We start from the raw sequence: 12,175 nt of genomic DNA on the forward strand, positions 1-12,175 counted from the left end.
ATCTAAAGATAGCTTCATCTATATAATAGGAAAATATCCAAGTTGGCTCTCTAGATGACATGACTCATCAGAAAGGAAGTCCTCGCTTCTCCCCCAGTTTTCTGATATAAGTTAGTATGTTGACTGGCGAACCCTGATTTTAAAAAGGACAAGGGAGGAAATAAAAGAATGAGAATATGTATGTGGGAACTATTTCTCCAGGGTTTCTTCAAAGGGTCATATGACCATTTTTTTCCCCATAGTAAACGGGTGAATCTGCAGACTGTTCAGGGATTACTAAATTTGGTACTGACATGATGCAAATTTATAGAAATCTAAAATGTCATTGTGATCCATCAAAATAAGAGTTTAAGATCCAGAGAGGAATTCCAAAACAAAAGACCCCACACATTTTAGAAAAGATTGTTTTGTAGTTGATGTATACCCACAAAGATCTCCATGTTTGATTCACTATAATTTATGTCTATGTGAAATGGGAAATTTATTCATTTTAATTGAATAATTAATAGTATGTCCAGTATCACAACAAAAATGGCATATCAGAATCTTCTACCGAAGTTACAACAGTTATAAGTTGTAGTTATAAATCACTAAGACTATATTGGTTTAACAAGCATACCAAAACTTCTAAGAATAACTATAAGTTTCTTACCTTCTCAGGTACTTGTTATAAGAACAATTCATTGATTTAAAAGAATCAATAATCTCACTATGTTTGTGGACAATCTTCTATTGAATTACTTTTGCTGATTTTCTCAGAGGAACTGCATTTATGTTCATTTTTGCTAGTTTTATTTCAATTATTTTCAAGGAAGGATAAAAAGATATTTATGGACAAATATAGGAAACAAGTAGACATTAACTGAGAAACAATAATTTATGATGAATAACAATCAAAAAGATGCATGGCAAGTCAAAGGTATATAAGAATGTGGGCATGCAAATGAAATCAATCACTCATAAATCTGGAAGACAAGATTTATGTCTGTCCACTAAGATTTCTTTCTCATCGTGAGTTTTTTCTGATCAAACTCATATGCTGCAATTATGTAAACACAGTGTTGCAAATGTCAGTTAAATTATTATTTTCTTCACCTTTCATTTCAACATATATTCTCAGGTCTTTTAGGACCTGGGTAGTTTACCTCAGAAGGCTATGATGTTTTCTTACTGGGGTCATTCTTGAAACATCATATTTTATGGCCTATTGCTGCTTTTTTTTTTTTTACAAGCATTGTTTTCTTCAAATTCTATCAAAAAATAAGAATGAATCACAAACTACTGATGCTTGTTTTCATCACTCAAAATAAATAGCATGACTTGATTTTTCTTCACATTGAAGTTTATTTTTAAAAAATATTTCTTTGATATTTCTTCTTCAAATATCATACTCACATTAAACTGTTCATTTGAATGAACTAGACCTTAGAACATTTTATTATTTTATCAAGTATTGTAGGAAACTATCCACTTTTGTCATGCACCACAATAGATAACTTCTCTCTCTTTATATATATAATTTTAGTCAATTTGTATACACAGTATCTTGATATTTCTGTGTTATTGTCTCACTGATTAATCTGTGGACAAATTTACTTAAATTCACATGAAAATTTTCCTTTGCATTTTGCTCTATATTTGTTGCTTCCCAAACTACCCACATCCATACCCACATCTGTTCAGGAGGAAAAATTAAAACCAAACACCTATCAGTTCACCTCAAAAACTCCCCCTGTTGTTGAATTTAAGTTTGAAGATTCTCTATTAAAAACACTCCCAAAATAACAATCTCACCCCAAAAATCTTGTATTATTCCACAAGCAACTGACTTTATATAATACATAAAATTAAAAATATTCCCTCAGATGAAGGAAAGGTTCACTTCTGGTCTTCTGAAATAGCCAATCAAAACAATAAAATATCATTCTTTATGCATCAGAGAGACTCTGATCTCAATTTTAGAGACAATTAAATGTGATACCAAAGAATTAACCTCATGCTATATACGATCTTTATTCAACATAACTTGTTTATACTCTGTAGTTCTCTCTTTACTTAGTATATCTTCCACTCTGAATTCCAAGGGACAAGTAATTCCTTTTTGTTTTCTGTTGAAATACCTTGTCAATACAATTTCTTAACTAACAGAATAATAAGGAGAAGGCAAGCAAATAATGGTACAAACTTGTGATGGACTTGCCAGCATAACTACTTCATATTGCTTCATATTGTTAACCATTCCTAAGGACCAAGGAGAAAATAGACTTCTGTTTCAACTTCCCTACAAGTCAACCTTCAAGACTCTGTTCCAGTGACAGGACACAAACCATCTGTGAACCATCAACTTTAAGTTCAACTTGCCTCTCAGCTCTGTTCTTGCTCATTTCTCTGCTTTCTCTGATGATGCATAACTTGTAACTATTAACTTCATTTTCTACTTAACAAAGTCAGAAAAGGATCAGATTGGAATGACCATAAATTTGTCTTCCAAATGTATACTACCACGTTCTAAGTCCATCCATATCTTCCTCCCCACTTCTACAATAGATGGATATTCCTTGTCCTATATGGTATGAACTCTTCATATGTGCTCTGGATCTCCCCCCTCCTACACACAATTTCTCAAGAACGAGTCTGTCATTCTCGGTTTTAATTTGATTTTCTCTAATCCTTTATTTTAACAGGAAAATCTTCCTGGAATCATTCATATATTCATTTCCTAATCATCTCTTCTACATAGGATGCTTTTAGTTGTGCATCACAGAATTTCAGCCTAGAAGTATAAGTGATTTTAGCCATAAAGGTATTATAGCTCACATAACAAACATAGCAATGCTAATTCAAGTATTTGGCAATGTTGTCAAGGGCTCAGGCACTTTTCTACCTGATACATACATATATATTTGTGTATATATATTTGTTACAATATATATGTTTGTTAGATATTTGTTACAATATATGGTTGTTAACATAATTTGTTATACAACACACACACACACACACACACACACACACACCACATTACAATGTAATTAGTGTCCTCAGGAAGAGATAGCAGAAATGGATGCCTATATTAGCAAACATGTGAAGTGGAATCATCTATAACACAATGAGAGGGACCTCCAAGATTCCAATTTGATGGCACTTGGTCTTGGATTCCTCACTTCTAAAATGGTGATAAAATTAAAGATCTGTTTTTTATAAGCCAGCCAGTTTGTGGAAGCCCTAGAAAACTAATACATCAGTTACGTTGTAGAAAATGAGGGCACATACAATATAGGAGAGAACAAGGGTTCTTTTTAGGATGAATGTATCAGGTTCCTGATTTTTGCATCTAACACCACCTTTTTATTCATCATTTTTGGTCAAACTTCTAAACCCTTCTGATTAATAATCAGATATTTGGTGTGAGTACTTACTTATTTGAAGATAATAATAATATTTAGCCCAGTAGAAGGATGAGATGATAATGAAATGAAACAATTTTATAATTTCTTCACACAGTATCTGCTTATAAAACATTCCCCATAAAAGTTATATAATTATTTTGCTATAATTTTCAACATAATAGACTCAATTCTCTCTTAAAAGATTTTGGGTTTTGAAGCAGTGATTAAACTTTCTGAAATAGTACACAAAATTACATACATGCCATACTGCTATCTTAGAACTCTTTAATCTCCTGTCATTTTTTTTCTTTTGTTCAGGAAAGAGTTGTTAGATATTTTTCTTATTTAAAATAAATATTAATTTGATTTTATAGGCATTTTATAGACATCCACAATAGAAAAATGCCCTTCATGTTACCTTCAATTATTTTTTAAATTACTTTCTCATACAAATAAGGAAATAAAAACAAACTTTCAAGAATTTAAAAAACAGCAGGAGTTAGATGCTATTTTCCAGAAAAAAATAGCAACCTGTGACAGATTTGCAATCTGAACCTGAGGTTAGTGCTTAACAGCAGTTGTCAGAATTGGAAATACCAGCTGCTTCCATTTCTGAAGTCACTTGAGAGAGAGCAAATATAAAGGAGGGTACAATACAGAGTTGAGGGCATTGGAGTTGCAAACAAACCGACTGCAGAAAACAAATGAAAAATAGTGATACTGTGGACCCAGGGAGGATACAGTTCATCCATCATATAACCAGCCCAAATTGCTATTTGTTCTTTTCTAACTTGTGGAAAGATGAGACGCACTTCTTTATGTCACATGAAGAAACAAACCAGATCTAAAACCCCAAAATATACAAAATACTTGAAACACTTTAAGGAAGCCAAAAAGAAAGAAAGACAGAAAACAATGATTAGAACTGAAAACTGATTAAAATAATTTATCTGATTTATCTAGCAGCCATATTTGATGTTTTGATGTTTGCAACTTTTTTTTTATTTAATTTTTAGGTGTAGATGGACACAACACAATGCCTTTATTTTTATGTGGTGCTGAGGTTCGAACCCGGTCCGCCTGTGCTAGGTGAATGCTCTACCACTGAGCCAAAATCCCAGCCTTCTCCCCCTTTTTTTTTGCATATTAAGTACTTACTAATTTTACATCTGATATAGTTTAGTTATCCAAGGTTTCTTTTCTTTTAACAAATGGCAGTTTTAAAAGAACTTTAATTATGTGAAGTATGTATTTGTTAAATTTGTTATATGAGTCACTTCTTTTATGTTGTTTTGAATCCTGTTATCCCCACCCCCACCCCCACCCCCATCAGGTGTTTCATTAGTTGCTGCTGTGAGTACCAGTTCTGCTGGTACTAAATCTGACCATTGCCAGATTTCCTGTCAGCAAACCAACATGACAACCTCACATCCCTGCCTCCTACCTCACTCCTGCATCATGCCTCCCAGAGGGAGACTACTCTGTTGACCATTCAACAGTCTTCACTGCAGTCTTTGAAAAGATTGGAATTTTATTGTGCTCTGAAATGAATCTGGGACTACTGTGGGAAGCCATTCTCACACGTGATTGGGCACCTCCCTGATTGGGTGTGAGGCGTTCTGGCCAAACTGTGTCAGAGCTAATCCCCACCCTTTCTAGGTGCGAGAGCCCATCCGTGTGGGGGTATGACTGACCATTGACCCTGAGACCAATCACTGACCCTGACCGTGGAATGCTGTCCCCCTCGACCTTCATTGGATGGAATTTTCCCCTGAATTTCTTGTTCCCCAATAAAAGGCCACTTCCTGGCGTGCTCTCTCTCTCTTTCCTGCTAGTCCTGAGTAAGCCTTGCTGCCCCACCGGGTGGTTCCAGGTGAGAGCCAGAGGGGAGAGCCGTCTGGGACCTGGTCATAGAAAGGTAATTGAGTCTGTGTGTTTATTTCGATCTCACTAGTTAACTTCTATGCTACGAACCTCTTGAATGAAACCAGTGTGCTGGTCTCGTGGTAGAGACTACAGTTACCTTGAAGTGATTCTTCTCCCTTTCTACATCCCCTGAAAGATGATTATGAGTAGCTTCTTTGTAGATGGTCCAGAAAATCTAGACGATGTAGCAATTAAATTTAGCAAGTGACCATCATGGTAGCATATCCTCAGATGTTTCTAAGTCCTTCCTTATCTCAATTTTAGTCTTGTCCTGCTCCTTAGAACTGCATATACATTCAGCATTAACTCTGCTTTCAGGTGAAGTTAGGCTACAATGTTTTTTCATATATTGATGATCTCAAAGCATAAGAACAGCACATCCCTTCCTTTGGTTCATTGCAACTGGATAAATTCTTTCTGTGGGCAAGTTCATGATGAGTGCATTGTACATCTATTTGAAAATATGGGGTTATACCTGAAGTGTTTTGGGAATGTCACTCTGTTCCCATAAATATTCTCCCATCACTATGCATCTAAAATAAATATGTTATGATAATTAAAATATTATTGATCCATTACTATGTGATGGTCTTGCTAAGCTGTTAAATATTTTGGTGTTTCCTCCTCCTATTTAGTATGTGAAATGGATATAGCTGGTGACACAAAAAGGTTTATTATTATCTATTACATGAATTACATTCCTTTTAAAAAATTATTTCTCTTTTAAAATGCAGTTCTTCTCTAAACCAAGGGATTCCAAACTTTTTTTTGACAAGATTGGATAATACATTTTTTAGTCTTTGTGAGCCAAACATAAAACAATCTAGGTTTATGTGGATAATTATGTAATACTTAAAGTGTCATACAATCTCACATCACTTAATGACAGGGACACATTCTAAGAAATACATTATTTGACAAATTTTTCATTGTGCAAACACCACAGAATATGCATACACAAACACAGGTGGTTAGCCTACAACACACCCAGGCTATAGGGGAAGTATGTGTATGTCTATATCAAAACCTCTCTCTCTCTCTCTAATATATATATTAGAGAGAGAGAGAAATTATATATGTATATACATATATAATTTTATATATGTACATATATATGTATATATCATATATATCCATATATACATATATATACATACACATATACATATACGTGTATATATGTATATACATATATACACATATACATTTTTATATATGTATAACTACACACACACACACACACACACACACACAGTAAAGCCTATTGCTCCTACAGCCATGATAAGCCAAATAACACAAGATTAAATCTAACACAAAGAAAATTGATGTACTCAAGAGACACAGTAAAAATAGAGTATATGAGTCTTCTGCTGGTTTAATCACAGTACAGATTTGTAGTAAATTTTTAAGTAGATGAAGTATATTCTGAAATAACTTTAAAAATTATTGTATAATACAGAAACCAATAACAATGTTTATTATCATTATTAAGTATAATATATTATACATATTGTATTGCTATACACTTCTCTATGACTGACAGCAGAGTAGTTCTGCTTACATCACCATCGCCACAAACATAAGTAATGGGTTACACTATAATTTCACATACATGTCATTAGGTGAATTTTCAGCTCCATTCAAATTTTTCAGCTCCATCAAATATGAGGCTTGTTGTTGAACAAAATGCCATTGTTGTGATTTTAAAAAATGGAACAAAAAACAATTCTTATCTATGACCCATATAGATACAGGAGGTGAGTCAGATTTAGCTTTATAGCTTGTGAATCTGTTCTAAACCTATAAAATATAGATTTATTTCTATGTGTACTATACATTAATAAAAGCATTTAAAATGCTTCCATTCTGAAAGGATAACACAATAATAGTTAATTAAACAATTCCAAACTATTTTTTTGGAGGAAACTAGAATTTAGTATCTAGGATGATACTCAGCTGGCACAGAGTAAAATGGCTTCATCCATTCTGATTGATTGGCCCTTCCAGATCATGATTATTAAATATTTTAATATTGCTGGTGATAACTCATACTATACAATTCAACACATTTAAAATGTACTATTTGATGATTTGGGTATATTGCATTATTTATGCTTTGACTTGTAGTTACATATGTATTTATATTATATATTTTTAACAAAATTTTCCATTTTAACCATCTTTGTGCTCAATTTAGTTTCATTAACTACATTCACATTGTGCCCTTTAGCTCTATTTCAGCAACTTTTTCATGTATCCAAGCAGAAACTCTGTTAACCATTAAGAAATAATTGTCATCCCCTTGTAAACTGTAACCTATTTTTGTCTCTATGAATTTACCTATTCTAGATATATGATATTCATCTTTTCATGTCTGTCTGAATTCACTTAGCATAATTTTTTCAATTATACTAGCAAATTTTTTTTCAATTTTTTTTCATGTTGTACCGTGTATCAGAAATTCAGTCATTTTCACAACTGGATAAATATTCCATTATATGTATATACTATATTTGTTCATCCATTCATCTATGGATGAATGTTTGGGTTGCTTCCACCTGTTTTTCTCTATTGTGAATAATGTTGCCATTAACATTCTTGGGCAAGTATTTATTCAAGTTCCTTTTTGTATGTTTAATTAGAGCCATCCTGATTGTTATGAAGTGGGATCTCATTGTAATTTCAATCATTACAACAACATAAACACAGTTGTTGAGTGCTTTCCATGTGCTTAGCAAGGTGTTAGGCTCTTTACATATATTATCCCAATCCTGAAAGACATTCAATAAAGTCAATGTTATAATGTCCAATTTACAAATTGCTGACCTCTCAAGTTCAATAACTTTCAAAAGGACATATATAGTGGCATAAATGTGTTTCAAATTCATCAGTTCTGTGTGCCTTCTATAATGGCAAAGACACAGAAGAATCACTCTCTGTAGAGAAAGAAAATCTATTCAAGTTATCCCTTAGTTAATTTAATTTATATATTTACACATATGTACATTTCACTAATTTACATTTATTCACATGGTATTTTGCTTGGTATTATTATAACTCTGTTAAATAATTTTTCCATAAATATATTAAATAAACAGGAAAATGTGTGTCCTCACCTTTTGTCCTACATTAAAAGATGAAAATGTTTAATCATTTCTTGTATTAGATTTATTTTGATTGTTAATAATATAATTACAAATGTTATACTATTACTTGCTTCTTTGATTCCACAAAAGCTTATGACAGACCATTTTATTTATCCATTTTTTTATTGAGTACATTACTGCCAAAGGTAATATATTTAAATGTCTATGAATCAGTGTTCAGCTAAGATTAGAGATTAGGGTCTCTATACTACCCATCATCTCAACTTTTTAAAACTCTTAAGTTCACACTGTTTTGTACCACCAAGTCACATAATTTCAACTCCTCATTGTTTTTTCTATAGGTTAATACCAAAACAGTAGCAACAGGGCCATATTAATAATTTTATAACTATTATTTATAATCAAACAGGGTTTTTGGAATTATGTAATAATAATGCAATCCAGTCTCCAAATCTATGACATTTTAAGAATATTCACTCATCAAGTCAAATATTTTCCTACAATGCTCATTTCAAAAAACCGAACTTCAATATTAGGCCACAGTCAATTCTGATATATATTTTATCATTAATTTCATAGGCACCTTTTAGATTAAAAGCTTATGTACAAAGATTGAGCTTATCTATATTCCATATTTGCAACAGAAAAAGAAAAATACCTTTAATATTACCAATATTATTATCCAGTTTTTTTTAATTATACTGCTTATTGAGTAGTAAAATGTAAGCTGCTTTTCTATCATTCCAGGCTTTCTTTCATTGCATCCTTGTTTTAATATGATTGTTTCAAAAATTCTATTTTCCTCTTTCAGTTTTCTTTGTTTTGATTCAGTAATTCCCAAGGCATTCCTGAGACTGCAGAAGAATGGAAATACCTTTATCTTGTTTTCACATGTTGAGAATAATTTGATTTGGCAGAGAAGTCTTTAAAATCAGTCTCAAACAGACCTTTGAAGATGATGTTTCACTGCTTTTTGGAATTCAGTGTTGCTGATGAGAAATATCTGCATTTGGTTATAAAAATGAAAGGTTTTAACTTGACATTTTCTTGAAATTTTCTAATAAATTTATTTTTTACTTGACATTTTCTAAAAACTTTATTTTCTCCTTTAATTCTCTATCCTAACATTTCTTGGGCATGCTTTTGAGGGCTTTTAAATTTGTTTTTTAAACCTTTCTAGTTTGACAACTTCTATTTTCTTTCTTTCTTTCCTTTTTTTAAATAAAAGTACATATCTTACCTCAACTTTGAGAAATTTGTTTAACATGTCTTAGCCATTGGACAAAGGGATTGAAAAACAAGCTTGGATTCTTGGGAGCACTTGAAATTCTTGAAAATACACAGAGGGAAAGCAGCGCCTAATAAATCATATTCATAGGGTAAATACAGGAGTTTGCAGAAAACTGAACCAGTTACAAAACTAGAAATAGAAATCTAACTAGGGAAGACTGCATTATCTGAAGGTGCATTATCTAGTCCTGGGCTATGGTTATAGCTTAGTGGTAGAGTGCTTGCCTTGCATGTGTGAAGCCCTGGGTTTGATCCTCAGCACCACATAAAAATAAATAAAAATATAGATACTGTGTTCATCTACAACTAAAAAAATATTAAAAAACAAAACAACAAAAAACTTCCAGTCCTGAAAAACAGCCACAATTGTGTAAGAGTTTACAAGGCAGGTTCTGGGGACAATGGTCACCCTAAAACATGTCTTAGCCATTGGACAAAGGGATTGAAAAACAGGCTTGGATTGGACAAAGGGATTGAAAAACAGGCTTGGATTCTTGGGAGCACTTTAAATGACTGTAGAACCTCTTGTTCTTCTCCAGTGTTATAGTTAATGTTCAAATGTCCAAAGGTGGTCCTTGGTTTGACTTATATAATTTTTACCTATGTTTATTCTGAGTTTACTATTTAGTTAAAGCATGGAGAATTTTAAAAAGGTATTGGTAAATATTCAGATGTATCTTTTCATCATACTATTCTTTTTTATTCCCATAATGTAAATAATAGAGATTTTTCCAGTGGCAAATAATTCCATTAATAATCACATTTGAGATAGACAACCTCTGCTATAGGCAGAAGAATCTCTTTTTTGTTCTTTCAAACTTAGCTGGGTTTCCTGAAGTCTGCCCCACACGGGGGATCACTAGATCACTAGATTGCTGGACAGTGTTTGTGTCTCTCTTTCCAGTTGCCATGTCACTCTGAAAATCCCTTCTCATTTCTCAAGCAATAAGAATAGACTTTTTTTTTTTTGTTTTTCCAGTGGTTTTTAGCCAGCCTAACAGCAATACCTGGGACCTATTCCAACATGAAAAACTCATAAAACTGGGAAGTTTACTCCATATCCTCAGACAAAAAGCCGTAAACCCCAGAATTTGGCCTGCATTTTACCATTCTCCAGTGTCTTCAGATACTTAAAAGGTATTTTGTTTCATGTTTTTAATTGTGTTTGGCAAGAAAGTGGATCTTGTATGAGATAGTGTACCTTTATCTCAGATTTAATTCTAATGCAACACTTCTAAAGTTTTTATTCAATTGATTGCATTTTTGGAGAATATAACCAATACACACAAACCATCACTCCAAAGTATTTAGATATAGTAACAAAGAAACAAAATATTTAGATTGCTCCATATAAAACTTAATGAGATCACATGCATCCTTAACAGTAACCACATGACAGCTGGTTATCTAGCAAGTGAGAATTCTCCACTGACCTTCCATACCTGTCCTGCTTTAACAGAATTTCTCAGTGTGGGAATAAGGACTGAAAGATACTGATTGATCATAGTCATGTAAAGGTATGGGAGGAAGCACAATCTTATAAATAATTTTGTTCAAAAATATTCTCATTTCTGAAAGGAAAACTAATCAAGACTATACATGGAATTAGGGTAAGAATATTTATCTTATCAATAGAATATTTTTCTTTGATATAGGGGGATGAGATTTTCTTATCTAATAAAAGATTTTTTTCTTAAAGTTCAGGCAAATGATGTCTCAGTGCTCACTTCTTAAAAAGGCAGCCATGCATTAAACACTAAAATCTCTAGAGGTACACCTCAGAGGTTTGAAAATCAAGTCCTCTGGGGTTATAAACAACTAAAAGGTCAATGAGGCTTTAATTTGACTGAGTCAGGTGATATTTGACTGGGTCTTGAATTTATTCTTCTTCCTGCTTTGCTTCTTCCTTGGATTCTGTTTCAATTTTGCATACTTTCTTTTGGTTTTAGAATTCTCACATTTATTATTAGAAGAGCAAGTTCTTTACTATGATCTGAACCACTTATATAGATAATGACTTGTTTATCTCCCAGTCTTATGGGTAAGTTTTTGAACCCCAAATAGAACTCAATAAAATTTCAGATATGGTCTCCTTTAATACTCATTATTGCCTGTTACCAAAAAAAATTGCAAAAGTCTGGTATCGCTATACCGCCTGATTCACACTTCCTGCTTAGCATTGTTTTTGCTATTCTGGGTCTTTTATTTTTCCATATGAATTTCATGATTGCTTTCTCTATTTCTACAAGAAATGCCGTTGGGATTTTGATTGGCATTGCATTAAACCTATAGAGAACTTTTGGTAATATTGCCATTTTGATGATGTTAGTTCTGCCTATCCATGAATAGGGTATATTTTTCCATCTTCTATACTACTCTTCTATTTCTCTCTTTAGGGTTCTGTAGTTTTCATTGTATAAGTCTTTCACCTCTTTTGTTAGGTTGATTCCCAAGTATTTTATT

Source organism: Marmota marmota, unplaced genomic scaffold, assembly GCF_001458135.2.
Source record: "Marmota marmota marmota unplaced genomic scaffold, marMar, whole genome shotgun sequence".
NCBI lineage: Eukaryota > Metazoa > Chordata > Mammalia > Rodentia > Sciuridae > Marmota > Marmota marmota.